At 35.8% G+C, this 14,678-nt stretch overlaps 1 long non-coding RNA gene across 1 annotated transcript in view; it reads right to left on the bottom strand.

The window, feature by feature from the left end:
* Positions 1–206: 206 nt before the first annotated feature.
* LOC119516801 overlaps positions 207–14,678 on the bottom strand; it is an 84,368-nt gene continuing 69,896 nt past the window's right edge. Inside the window, exon 3 of the long non-coding RNA XR_005213376.1 lies at positions 207–333. This is a non-coding gene — a long non-coding RNA (uncharacterized LOC119516801). The remainder of the gene's footprint in view (positions 334–14,678) is intronic.

Here is a 14,678-nt window from a genome sequence, read left to right as displayed (position 1 = left end):
TATTTGTTGAAATTTCTTAAATCTAACTCTTTATACACTATGCAACAGGTGTTAGACTGATATATCTGTACTAATCTTTCACCATGGTATTATTTTTAATGGAAATATTTGCTAAGTTAGGATTCCCTGGCTACAAAACCCCAGAACTGTTAAGGGAAAAGCCACTAGGTCAAAGCAGAGGGTTTTCAGCTTACCAGTGTCCACTCCAGCGTTGGCAAGCAAACCAAATATTCTGAGTCATGCAGGATGATTTCCACTCCCAGGTTTCCCTTCCCATATCTTACAGGAATTCAGTCTGCAATGTTTTTTAGAGTGACAGCAGCAGGTGCTGACCTACACATGAAAAAGCAAACAGTTGGGTCATTAATATATCCCCAAAAAGAAGAGGATCCAAATGTTAGCATTCTACTTGCAAAAGCTTCTGAGCCTTGCATTCAGAAGTTGATAGGACTGTTGTTACCTGTCCACTTGACACTGAACTTTTCTGCCAGCTGGACCAATCAGCTCACCAAGTGTTCAAAGATCAATAAAGCCAAGCTATCCATACTCCTGCTCTGTCTACAATAATCACTCATGACCTGCCTCATTATCATCTATATTTACATCAGAACCCTGACCTTCTAGCTTTGTTTCCCAGTTTCTTCCCTGTTCTTGCCCCCCTTGACTTGGTTTTGATCCTTGGTGCTCACAGATTCCTTTGGCTCTAAATTCATCTGCCTATTCTGTTTCCAAGCTATGTTAGAGAAGAAGTTATTTGGACTGAATCAGCCTGCTTTGACAGATGTAGAACCTTTGGAAAGTCAAATTTTTAATATACCCAAGCCTCTGTTTCCTTATCTGAAAAATAAGGATTAAGAAAGAAAACTTCATGTGATTTTGTGATATTTGGATAAGAAAATGCAAGAAAAGATTTTAGCACAGTGGCAGATACATAGTAAACTCTCAACAAATATTAGCCATTTCATTATACATTATCGTATGAGAAATTCAGTAAAAGATAGAAGGTAGCTCACTGAATCTCTGGGAAGGCCAATACAATCAGGCTTTAAGGATACAGAGTGAAGAACAAAGCCCAAATCATATCCTTAAAGCTCTGACTGCTTTCACCACTGGGGACAGGAACAACAGCTCTCTACAAAACTGGACTCTTCCCTGTAGCCTCTGAAAGCTGGACGTGTCTCCTTCCCCATGGCACTGTCTTCTTCTCATCACATCACTCTTTTTAGAACTGAGTTCTCAAATAGGTGTATATAAATGGAAGCAGCTAGCTCATACCTAGATCCAAGGTGCCAAGAAAAGCTTGGAAAATAGTTACTGACTTCTGTCTGGGGGAGGCCACATTCATCAAGTGGGAAAGTCCCCAAACTAATAACGATTTTCAGATGTTAACAGGTAACCAGAAAGCATTATGAATGTCTACTACACCATGGAGAGTTAGGAAGATCTTTCTCTGTGCCTCATAACAATTCAGCACTGTGCACATTACTCAACTGGACCCTTAATAACATTACCTCAGTTATTTAGTTACTATGACTGTTTCTTATCATTAGACTTTGATTCTGTCAAGAAATAGATTTAAGTTCTAATAATTTTTTTTTTTAATCCCCTGTATCTAGGGTGGTGCCTCGTACATGGAAAGTACTTAATAAATGATTACTGAACTGTTGGTTGAAAACATGCATTCCTAGAGGCAGGACTGCCTCCGCTGGTTTTGTTCTGTCTCCATTGTCATGCACCTCGTGGAATTCACTAAGTGCTTGTTGATTACCTTACTGAACTCAACTCTCATATCTTCTCAATTTAAGGGACTTTTTGTTACTGTTGTTGTTATACAAGAATGTTTATGTTGCATGTCACACCAACAATGGATTCACAATATATTTAAGAATATTATTTGTGCACTAACTGTCTTGCCACATTAATGAATACAGTATCAGAAAATGTTCTTTTCTTGGAAAATTTGACAGCTGGGAAGCATTCAAAGCACTATCTGTTCTGTGCCTGGATTTCGAAGGAGACCACAAATGGGTTAGCAATTCTTAAAATACCACTACATGTGATTTTGCACCTTGAGTGAAAGCTCTTCAGACAGATTATAAGAACTCAGCACAAATGTGTTAAGAATGCAAATGCATCACAAATTTCTCTGCATTTCTACTTTGTTACCCTGAAAATGTGAAATCTTTCACTATTTTGAACCCCATAAAACAACTTAATTCACCTTTATAATTGGAAGAGCTACTAACAGAAGAGTAGTTTTGAAATGAGGCCTATAAAATGGCATAGCTGTTATGTACAATTGATGATATAATACCAATCTCAAATATATTTATCATTCATATTTAATGCAAAAAAATGTTTTAGAGATCTCTGCATAGATTTTTTAGGACTTTACAGTAACCCAAATTTCCAAACATAATGACAATAGAAGGTAAATCTTTCTATTTCATGGAAAATAATTTCTCCAGAAATAGGAGTGCCCTAGATTTGACACATTTAAGAATGTATAACTTACTTAAGGAAACCTTTCATCTCTATCTTGTATAATAGAGAAAACTAAGTCATTATTCTGGAAGAATATTTGAAATATTTTACATAAAGACTGATTTAATTAACCTACATTTCAATTTACTCTGTAGCCATTCAGTTTCCAGACAAACCTGAATGTGGGATTTAGAGTCATCAGTACCTTAAAATCCAACATATTTACAATCTGCTTTCATTTCTATGTCATTTTTCATAATTTGCCTTTTAAGATGTGCCTCCTCACAATTTTTGGAGGCCTCTGTCTACGTGATCTTTCCAGTTAATTTACATTTTCACAGTCACTTGAAACACCCAACACTTGGTATGAGAAAATAAGAATAGTTAAACTGATTCTGACCCAAGTTCTTTCCATATATGTGTTCTATTAACAAAGAATCCTCTGTGGAGGCTTGGTTGTCCTCCTTGGGGTCAATACAAAAGCTGGAGATTACTTGTAGGGGATATTATAGAAGAGATTGAACTGGATTCAATTACTTTTAAGTCCCTTCCAACACTGAAATTCTAAGATTCTCTCATGGATAGAGTCTGAATATTAGTGGTTTAATTACTTACAATTTATTACCACACCCAACCTACTCTAAAATTGTTTGTTGGATTGCATTATGAGGCTATTACCTGTATATTAAGCTAAGACAGTTACTGCAATTGAGCCCTAAACTTTACAGCTTTTTGCATTTGAAAACAATGCAAAAGTAGAAGTGGGGTAAAATTATTCCAAATTTTTAAAAAGTTTAGAGACAAGTGATGTTAGCAAGATGGCAGGGTAAGACACTCCTGGAAAACACACCTCCTCCCTCCCCCAAGAAACACTGTCAGAACCAACTTCCCCAGAACTCTGGAAAACAATCAAGGGTTAAAATGAAAAAAAAAAAAAAAAAAACAAGAAAATTCTGAATCAGGAAAGAAAACAAAAAATGGTAGGTAATCTGTGGTATGCTGTCACTTGCCTGGTCCCTCCTTCTCCACTGGCTCAGCATGACAATCTCTGGGAATGATGGTGGCTCGGTGGCCCACATTCCCAGTGTGGCAGCTGGCATTCCTAGTGTAGGTTCCTGATATCCAGTTATTAGCACACCTAATGTGAACATTTAATGTGTGTGGATGTCTGCTCCAGCTCACTACCTGAAAAACTGACTCAACGTGCTCATTTGGGTCACTTAACCCAGAAATCACCTGGGATGGAGAAGTGGTACAGAGAAATAGCATGGAGCCAAGCATGCTGCAGCCACGTGGGGTAAAAGACTGTGGCTGAGAAATCTTTTTTTTTTTTGGAGGGGAATCTGGGACACCCAGGAGCACCACACACATTGGGGAATGTTTGAAAGCTACCAAGCGTGCACAGAGGAATATGCATGCTCATAAAGACTTGAGAAGAATCTAACTGCTCAGAGTGGGCTGATTTATAGGTTCAGTATAAACTGGGCTGAATGTTGAAGGGGAGTGAATCCACACTATAGCCTTAACAATCAAAAGATAAAATCAAAGCAAACTTTTGTGAAAGGGGATAATTTGACTTCCAGAGTCAGCATACCAAAATATTAAAACGTCCAGATTTTAACAAAAAATTACAAGGCAAACAAAGAAAAAGGAAGAGATGGCCTTTTCAAAGGAACAAAATAAAGGAATAGAAATTATATCTGAAAAATCCTAGATACTGGAATAACTAATCAAAATGTTAAGTTAATCTTCCTAAATAAGTTCACTGAACTAAAGGAAAATATAGAGAAGTGACTAAATGAAATCAGGAAAAATGATACACAAAAAGAAGGAGGAATTAGAAATTTAACAAAAAAACAGGTAGAAATGAAAAGCATAACTGAAATTAAAAATTAATTAGAGGGGTTCAACAGAAGATTTCAGCAGGCAGGAGAAATAATTAATGACAATGTATATAGGAATAACTGAAATCATTCAATCTGAGGAGCAAAAAGAAAAAAAAGAAAAAAAATTGACCAGAGCCTTACAGACCTATGGGACACCATCAAGTGTACCAAAATCCACATTACAGGAGTTGCAGATGGAGAAGAAAAAGAGAAATGAGTAAAAGTAATATCTGAAAAAATAATGTCCAAAAACTATCAAAATTTGATAAAAGAAATGACTATACACATCCAGGAAGCTCAATGAACTCCAAATACAATAAACTCTAAAATATACACGCCGAGATTATTTGTAGTCAAACTGCTGAAGGCCAAAGATAAAGAGAGAATTGTAAAAGCATCAAAAGAAAAGCACTGTGTAACATATAAAGAGTACTTAATAGGATTTATAACCATGAAGACCAGAAGGCAATGAGATGATATATTTAATGTGCTGAAAGAAAAAAATTGTCAACCAAGAATAACGTACCCACCAAACTGCCCCTCAAAAATGAAGGAGCTATTAAAATATTTCCACACACACAAAAAAGGTGCAGGAACTCATTACCACTGTGTCTTCCTGACAGAAAGTGCTAAAGGGAATCATTCATGTCAAAAGAAAAGAACACCACACGGTAAATCAAAGTTACATGAAGAATAAAGACCTCAAGTATAGTTAACCATAAGTGTAAATAGGAATCCCTGTATTTTGCATTGTTCATTTGTATTGCCATCTTTACTTCTTATATGGCTTAAAATTCTAATGCATAAAGATATTCATAAACCACTGATACTGGGCACCCAATGTATAAAGTTGCAATTTGTGACCAAAAAAAAAAAAAAAAAAACAACATAAAGAGGAGAGATGAGGGATATAGGAACAGAGTGTGTGCAGGTTATCGAAGTTAACTTGGTATCAATATAAACTAAACTGTAATTGATTTAGGATGATAAATGTAATCCTAATGGTAACCACAAAGAAAAAAAAATCTACAAATCCACACCAAAGAAAATGGGATGTGATACAAAATGGCTCACTAAAACAGACTAAACAAAATAAAGGCAGTAATGGAGGACAGGAGACACCAAAAAAAAAAAAAAAAAAAAAAAAAGGGGGGCAAGGCAAAAAAATTACCAAACTGGAGTAATTAAGTCTTGCCTTATTAGTAATTATATTAAATTTAAATGGATTAAACTCTAGAATCAAAAGGCAGACATTGGCAGAATGGATAAAAAATCATCATCAAACTATATACTGTTTACAAAAAAGTCATCTTAGATTCACAGAGATAGGTTGAAAGTGAAAAGATGGGGAAAAAACATTCAATACAAATAGCAACAAAAGAGAGACTTAGTGTCAGAAAAAATAGACTTCAAGTAAAAACTGGTTACAAGAGACAATGAAGGACATTACATATTGATAAAAAAGACCAATTCAATAAGAATACATAATAATTATAAACATATATGCCCCTGCCAACAGGGCCCAGGAACAATGAAGCAAACATTGACAGAATTCAAGGAAGAAATAGACAGTTCTACAGTAAAACTTGGAGATTTCAATATAACACTTTCAATACTGGGTAGAACATCTAGACATATGATCAACAAGGAAATATAGGACTTGAATTACACTATAAACTAACTGAATCAAGCAGATATGTACAGAATATGAATCCTTTTCAAATACAAATGGATCATTCTCTTGGATAAACCATATATTAGGGCATAATACATGTCTCAATAAATTTTAAAATACTGACATAATACAAAAGAAATTCTCTGACTACAATGGGATGTAGCTAGGAATCTATAAACGAAGGAAAAATGGGAAATTCATAAATAAATGGAAATTAAACAACACACTCTTAATCAATCAATGGGTTAAAGAAGAAATCTCAAGGAAATAAGAAAACACTCAGAGACTTAAGAAAACAAAAATACAACATACCAAAATTTATGGGATGCAGCAAAGGCAGTGCTCAGAATGAAAATTTATAACTAAGAACACCAATATTAAAAAATGAAGAAAGATCTCAAATCAATAACCTAACTTGACATCTTAAGGAACTAGAAAAAGAAGAGCAAAATAAACCCAAAGTTAATAGAAGGATAGAAATAATTAAGTTTTAAGCAGAGATAAATGGAATAGCAAACATAAAAATGATTGAGAGAATCAACAAAATTAAAAGTTGGTTCTTTTATTTAAAAAGCAATAAAATTGTTAAACCTTTAGCTAACCTGACAAGGAAAATAAGAAAAGCACAAATAACTAAAATCTGAAATGTGACATCAATAATGAATTTATAGAAATAAAAATGATTATGGGGAAATACTATGAAAAATCATATACCAACAAACTAGAGAGTTTAGATGAAATGGAAAAATTCCTAGAAACACACAAATTACCTAACTGACTCAAGAAGAAATAGAAAACCTTAGCAGACCTTAACAACTAGAGATTGAATTGCTAATGAAAAACATTCCACCAAAGAAAACTCCAAAACTAAATGGCTTCACTGATGAATTCTAATAAATATTTAAAGAACTAACACCAATTCTTCTCAAACTTCTTCAAAAATTCAAGAAGAGTTAACATTTCCTAATTCATTCCATAAACCAGCATTACCCTGACACCAATGCCCAATAAAGGCATCACAAGGAAAGAAAATTACAGATCCATATCACTAATGAATATGGATTTGAAAAGCCTTAACAAAACACTAGCAGACCAAACCCAAAGGCATATTAAAAAGATAATACATCATGATTAAGTGGAATTTGCCACAGGTATGCAAGGGTGGTTCAACATACAAAAATCAATCAATACAATACACCACATGAATAATAAGAGGGGGGTAATACATGATCATTTCAATTGATACAGGAAAGGCATTTGACAAAATCCAGCACCCTTTCTTGTTAAAAACATTCAGAAAACTCAAAATAGAATGGACCTTTCTCAACAGATAAAGGGCATTTATGGAAAACCCACAGCTAACATTATATTCAATGGTGAAAGACTGAAAGCATTTCCCCTAAGATCAGGAGCAAGATAAGGATGCCCACTTTCATCGCTACTATTCAAGATTGTACAGGAAGTTCTAGCCAAAGCAATTAGGCAAGAAAAAGAAATAAACAGTATAAAATTTGGAAAGGAAGAAGTAAAAATATTTCTATTTGCATTTTATATAACACTATATGTAGAAAATCCAAAAGAATCCATAAGAAAACTGTTAAGAGCTAATAAATGAATTCAGCCAAGTTTCAGGGTACAAGATTAACTTACAAAACTCAATTGTGTTTCTATATATTAGAAATGCACAATACAAAGGAAAAATTAAGAAAACAATTCCGTTTACATTAACATCTAAAATCTTTTAAATCTAGGAATAAATTTAACTAAAGATGTGTAAGTAAGACTTGTACACTAAAAGCTACAAATCACCACTGACAGAAATTAAAGAAGACCTAAATAGGTGGCCAGACATCCCATGTTCATAGATTGCAAAATAATAATTGTTAAGATGTCACTATTATCCAAAGCAGTGTACAGATTCAATATAATCCTCAGCAAAATTCCAACAGCCTTTTTTGCATAAATGGAAAAGACAATCCTCAAATACATGTACAAGTGCAAGGGGCCTTGATATGCCAAATGTGTGTTGAAAGAAGAACAAAGATGGAGGTCTTGTGCTTCTTGATTTCAAAACTTACTACAAAGCCACAGTAATCAAAACAGTGTGGCACTGGAATAAAGATAATGTATAGACCAATGGAACAGAATTGAGAGTACAGATTTGAAAATCTGTACAGAGAGTACAGAGTTGAAAATCAGCTGGCCCACATGTCTATGGCCGACTGCTTTCCAACAAGAGTGTCAAGTAAATGTAATGGAGAAAGAATAGTCTCTTTAACAAATGGTACTGGGCAAACTGGATATCCACATATGTAAAGGAATTAAGTTGGACTCCTGCCTCACAACACATACAAATATCAACTCAAAATGGATCAATGACCTACAAATAAAAGCTAAATCCATAAAATTCTTAGAAGAAAGCATAAGGTAAATCTTCATGACCTTGGATTTAGCAATGATTTCTTAGCTATGACACCAAAACAGTGGGCCACAAAAGAAAAAATAATACATAAAATGAACTTTATCAAAATTAAAAACTTTTGTACATCAAAGGACATTAATACAATAGTCAAAAGGAAATACACAGAATGGGAGAAAATAGTTGCAAATCATATATCTGATAAGGGCTTACTCAGAATATATAAAGAACTACCAGAATTCAACAAGACAAACAACCATATTTTAAAATGAAGAAAGGATTTGAACAGTTCTCCAAAGAAATACGAATGACCAATATGCACACAAAAAGATGCTCAACATCAACAGTCATCCGGCAAATGCAAATCAAAATCACAATGATATCACATCATACTCAGCAGGTAGGCTATTATCTGAAAAATGCAAAATAACAAGTATTGGCAAGGATGCAGAGAAATAGGAACCCTAGTACATTGTTGGTGGGAATGTAAAACAGTACAGCCACTGTAGAAAACAGCTAGATGGTTCCTCAAAAAGTTGAACATAGAATTACCTATATGACCCATCAATCCCACTTCTAGAATTAAAAACAGGTCCTGGAACAGACATTTGTACACCCCAATGTTCATAGCAGCATTATTCACAATAGCCAAAAGGTGGAAACAACCTAAGTGCCCATCAACAGATGAATCTATAAACAAGATGTGCTATATCCTTGCAAGGAAATACTCTTCAGCTATAAAAAAGGATGAAGTTCTGATACATTCCATGTGCTGGACGAACCTTGAAGTTATGTTGAGTGAAATGAGCCAGATACAAAAGAACAAATATCGTTATGGTTCCACTTATGTGAAATACCCAGAATGTGCAAATTCATAGAGACAGAAATTAGATTACAGGGCATGAGGGGCTTGAGGAGTTTGGGGGAAGAGGAGTTATTGCCTAGGGGATACAGTTTCTTCATGGGGTGACATAAAAGTTGCAGTAATGGATTGTGGTACCGGCAGCACAACATTGTGAATGTAATTAACACCATGGACTTAACACCATGGACTTAACACTTGAAAGTGGTTTAAATGGTAGAGTTTGAGCCATACATATATCACCTCAACAAAAAATTATTAAAAAAATTTTTTTAAGTCATCTCAAATTCTTGTCTTCTACAGAGCACTTAGAGGAACTTCCTATGCAAAGGGTCTTGCATTTGTGTTTCAGACACAAAGCTGCTTTATTTCCCTCCAGGGAAGAACCTATATGTTCCTCTCTGATTTTCCTCTTTAAGTCAGTGTTTTGTTCTTGTTTTTAAATCTTAGGTAGACCACAAAAGAAAACCATCCCTTTTATTTATATATACTTACATGCCCTGGAAAATCTAGGGTGATCAGGCTGCAGTCCTCCAACAGCAACAACATTGCCATCTCTCCACTCATTTGCTTTTCAGTTATCCCACCTTGTGGAAGAAACCACTTAAGAGAATGAGACTCACCAATACGTAATTCCCCAAATTCTCTCAGGAATGTTTCAAAGATCTACTATTTATTGCAGGTACGGAGAGATCCTTGGCAATGCCTGTTCTTGGTATTCAGTGCTGTAGTCTGTTCTGATCTGTATCTGCCTGCATCCATTGCCTCCCTGTGCTCTGAGCATCTTAATGTCAGGAATCAAACTTTATTCATCTTATTGCCATGTTTGCTGAAATAATAGTTGATGAATGAGCGAACAAATGAATGAATGGATACCCTCCATTGCCATACCTAGGGCAAGCTCTGCCACTGACTTTTCTTGATGACTGTATCACACAGGATAGGCTAAGTTTTACCATGGTAACAAACAACCTCAAAATCTCTGTGGCTTAAAAAAACAAGCTTTATTATTTTTTCATGCTACTCATCCATCATGGGTCACTGCAGCTCTGCTTCACATCAATTTCATCCTCAGGCCCAAGATGAAAGACTATTCTATGTCTAGAACATAGCCAGTCTCCCAGCAGAGAGTAAAGATGATGCAACATTGCAATGGCTGTTAAAGTTACTGAGTGTAAGTGATATACTCACGTCTACTCTTATTCCATTGGCCCAAGGCAGATCACACAGCCAGGCCTGACATCAAGAGGGCAGGAGGCTGTGAACAACTGAATGTACGCTTTGTATGACTGCATGGTATGTGAATATATCTCAATAAAAATGATTTTTTTTAAAAAATGGGAAAAAAAATAAAATAAAATAAAATAAAATAAATAAAAAAAAAAGAGGGCAGGAGGTATATAACCTTCCCAATAAGGATAATCAGAGAATATTTTGAACAATAATACAATCTATCATACGAATACTAAATACTGGAGTTAAGCCTAGAAATTCATAAATACTAAGAAACGAGTGTCTAACTAGGTTTCTTTTTCTAGACAGAATCATAGAATCTATTGCTGGAATACACTCTTATGGATTGAATTGTGTCCCCAAAAGACATATTCAGGTCCTAAACTCTGGTCTCGTTAATGTGAAGTCATTTGTAAATAGGATCTTTGAAAATGTAATTGGTTAGGATGAGGCCAAACTGGATTAGGGCGGGCCTCAATCCAGTATCATTGGCTTCCTTATAAGGAGAGGAAATTTGGACACAGACAGGGAGACAAAGACAGGGAGAGAGATGGCCATCTGATGGAAGCAGAGACTGGGTTATGCCACCACAAGCCAGGGAGCACCATGCATGGCCAGCCACCCACTAGAAGCCCGGGGAGGGGTAGGGAATGGATTCTCCCGTTTAAGAAGAAGCATGGCCCTGCGAACTCCTTGATTTTGGACTTCTCCTCTCCAGAACTGAGATGATAAATTTCTGTTATTTAAGCCAAGTTGTGTACGGTTCATCGCTGCAGCAGCCTCGGGCAAACTAAGACAGAGACCTTGTAGATTAGGCAGTTCAGGGGACACAAAATTAGAAGCTTGGGGTGCTAGCAGATAATATAAAAGAGTGCAGTGGGCCTGGTGAATACAATAGAGAATGGTGGGGGCTGTGGTGACCCCTAAGGCACTGTTCCATCTAAAGGGAGGAGCTATTCCTCATTCCAGCAACTATTGCCTTAGAGAAGTGAATACAGGCTCAGTGTTGGCATATATACCAATCTGAAAGCAACCAGAAATCCAAATTTTTATGTAAAAGTATTCTAATTTTTAAAACATTACTCAACTAGAAAAAAAATGTCTACAGTCCAAAGACCACCTATTTTTACAAAAATTTATTCCAAACCCCGACTGTATGCAAGTTTGTGAGAATTTATCAAAGCTAGGAATACTACTTAAAGCTTCAGACATGCTTGCATTTTAGCAGGGGTCTTCAACTTCACTAACTATAGGTACTATACTTTGAAAAATCGAGCTATCATCCCAGGTCAGTGAAGTAAATATTTTTGTTGTGTGACCCACTTTGTACCCCAAAAGCATGTTTTGTAGTCAAATAGTTTGTTTCAAATAGTTCCAGTTAACAAATTGAATTCAAACCACCTGTCCTGCTAAACTTTGAATTCCTTGAGTCTTTCATCATTCTCCTCACATCACTAAGCATGATGCCTGTGCGGGTTGAACAGAATTAAATGATATTTAAAATCTCTAGACCAGAGATCAGCAAGTTATGGCCCACAGGTCAAATCCAGCTGACCATCTGTTTTGTAAATAAAGTTTTATTAGAACATGGCCACACCCATTCATTTATGAATTGTCTATGGTTGATTTCCTGTTACAACCGCAGAGTTGAATAGTGTCCAGAGTCTGCTTGGCCTGAAAGAACTTCCATCCAAATATAACATCACCATGCCTGGGTCTAAATCTTGAAGAACACACTAGATTCCCCTTGTTAGTTTTCTTCACATAAATTTTGATGAAACTGGATTTTTATAACTAAAAAACAGATCATACAAAGCTGTTCTTCAACACCTTTATACAATTACCATTGCAATTTCCTGTGCATCAGTGAATAGAAAGCAGCAATCAAAAAGATGCATTTCTAATTGCATTAGCTTCCTAGGGCCTCTGGAACAAATTTCCACAAACTAGGTATCTTGAAACTACAGGTATCTCTGGTGTCACAGTTCTGGAAGCCAGAAGTCTGAACCCAAGGTGTCGGCAGATCCATGTGCCCTCTGAAACTGGCAGGGAGAGTCCTTCCTTGTTTCTTCTTAGCTTCTGGTGGCTTCCTGGCCGTCTGTGGCCTTCCTTGACTTGCAGCTGCAGCATTTCAGTCTCTGCCTCTGTCATCACATTGCTGTCTTCTCCCCTATCATATCTGTCTCTTCCACCTCCTTATAAGGAAAAAACTGTCTATCTCCTTATAAGGAAACAAGTCATACTGGATATGGGCCTATCCTACTCCAGGATGACCTCATCTTAACTTAGGTAATTTTATCTGTAATGACTCTATTCTAACTAAGGTCACTTTCTGAGGTACTGGGGATTTGAATTTCAACATATCTTTTTTGGGGACACAATTCAAACCCATAACGCTGATACATATTTTATGTACCTTCTCAGAATTGAGGATTAGGATCCTCATTCTGAGAAAAAAACAATCACAGCTTTTCAAGATTAGCATTTTTCTATGTAACAAGGCCAATTTTGAGGTTTAATTTTGTTTGATACTAAGGATAGTAACTACCAACATGTCTTTCCAGACCCGGAATATTGTCAGTGACTAAATTTTGAAAATTATAAGGATTGATATTCAGTTTCTAACTGTAATTGCATGCTTTATAATTGCAGCCCATAATCATTGAGTCATAGGAAGGTACAGTCAAGGCTCTATGCCAGATCCTGAGTGATACAGAGGAAATTCTCAGACTCAGTTTGTGCCCTTATAAAGTTTATCTTCTGGTTGACAAAGATCACTCATTGCATCAGCAGGAAGATTCAAACACCAAATAAGTGGTGTACACTGTCAGTGCAATAGGACTGGGGGAAGGGTTCAATCCAAAGTGGAATGGTCAAGGAAAAAAACAAGTTAGAATTTGACCAGGGACTGGAAAGCAGGCTGGAATGTGAGTGATTAGAAAGGAAGTACAGAATTAAAGAATTTAAAGAAGGAAGAACACAAAGGTCCAGATGGTTCAAAAACCAAGAGATTGAAGAAGTCTTGCCCAAGAGCCTCTAATGAACCAAAGAGCTTCAACCAGAATTTATTAGATATCAACGTTCAAGTCACGAGCAAAACAAATGACTCTGTCTTGCTGTATTATTCCATCTATTCCTAGAGCCTCAAGGACGTTGTTTCTCCATGAAACTAGTGATTTTTCCTTTAGAAATCCAGTTCACTTACTCTAGGGTTTGTGTCACTTTCTGGCCATTGATTCTTTTATGCTTGAAGAGTACGTACCCTTACTTGCATTGTTTCTAATGTAGGCAAATTTCACAGTATAAGTAAAAAAGAAAAAAAAAATCTTCGCATATATTAGGTACTTAATAATTATAAGTTGAATGAAAATTTAATGAACAACTGACTCTCTACATCTTAGCAATACAGAATTAAGGAATATTCTGAAGTTGTTTATAGCTAGCTCATTTGAGATCCTGGAAAGGGCTTCTGAATTCTCTGAGTTTTAGTTTCTTCATCTAGAAAAGGTGGACTTGACCATTAATCTCCCTTCTAAATCAAAGATTCTCTGAGATTCCATGAGTCTACCCTATTCCTTGCTAGCTGAATATCTTTATAAAGAGTAAACCACCCTCACCCCATTCCTAAACTTTATATATGCCCCAAACTCCAAAAGACACATAACTAAGAGGATAGAGAAACAGTAAGCTTCAGCTTCAGCACACAAAGGCATACTAAACAGCTAGGCTTGGAGTATGAATGACTGGAGGAGGAGATATTCGCTAGTTCTAATTAGCTGCTCAAATTGTGCACAAAGTGGCAAACAGGAAAAATTCTTTAGTATCACTGGTCTCTGCAACTCATTATCTCTCCATATGATGTATCAATGGGACCCCTAAATCTCTTGTTCACATTATCACCGTTATAAGTTACTCTGGTCAGAACCACTTTTATTTTCTCAAACTGTTTTCTAAAATATTCACAAATTTGAGAAAAAGAACCATTTTGAGCAATTCTTGCTATAACTAACATCTACGTTAGCATTTCAGCTTTACAAAACATTTTACAGTTACATTATCTCATTTAATCATCCCAACAGCCCCTTGAAATAGCTATTCATCCATTTCATAGAATCTAAG

Source organism: Choloepus didactylus, chromosome 20 (genome assembly GCF_015220235.1).
Source record: "Choloepus didactylus isolate mChoDid1 chromosome 20, mChoDid1.pri, whole genome shotgun sequence".
Classification (NCBI taxonomy): domain Eukaryota; kingdom Metazoa; phylum Chordata; class Mammalia; order Pilosa; family Megalonychidae; genus Choloepus; species Choloepus didactylus.
Note: the sequence above shows the minus strand (reverse complement) of the source record. Positions and strands in the feature narration are given on the sequence as shown.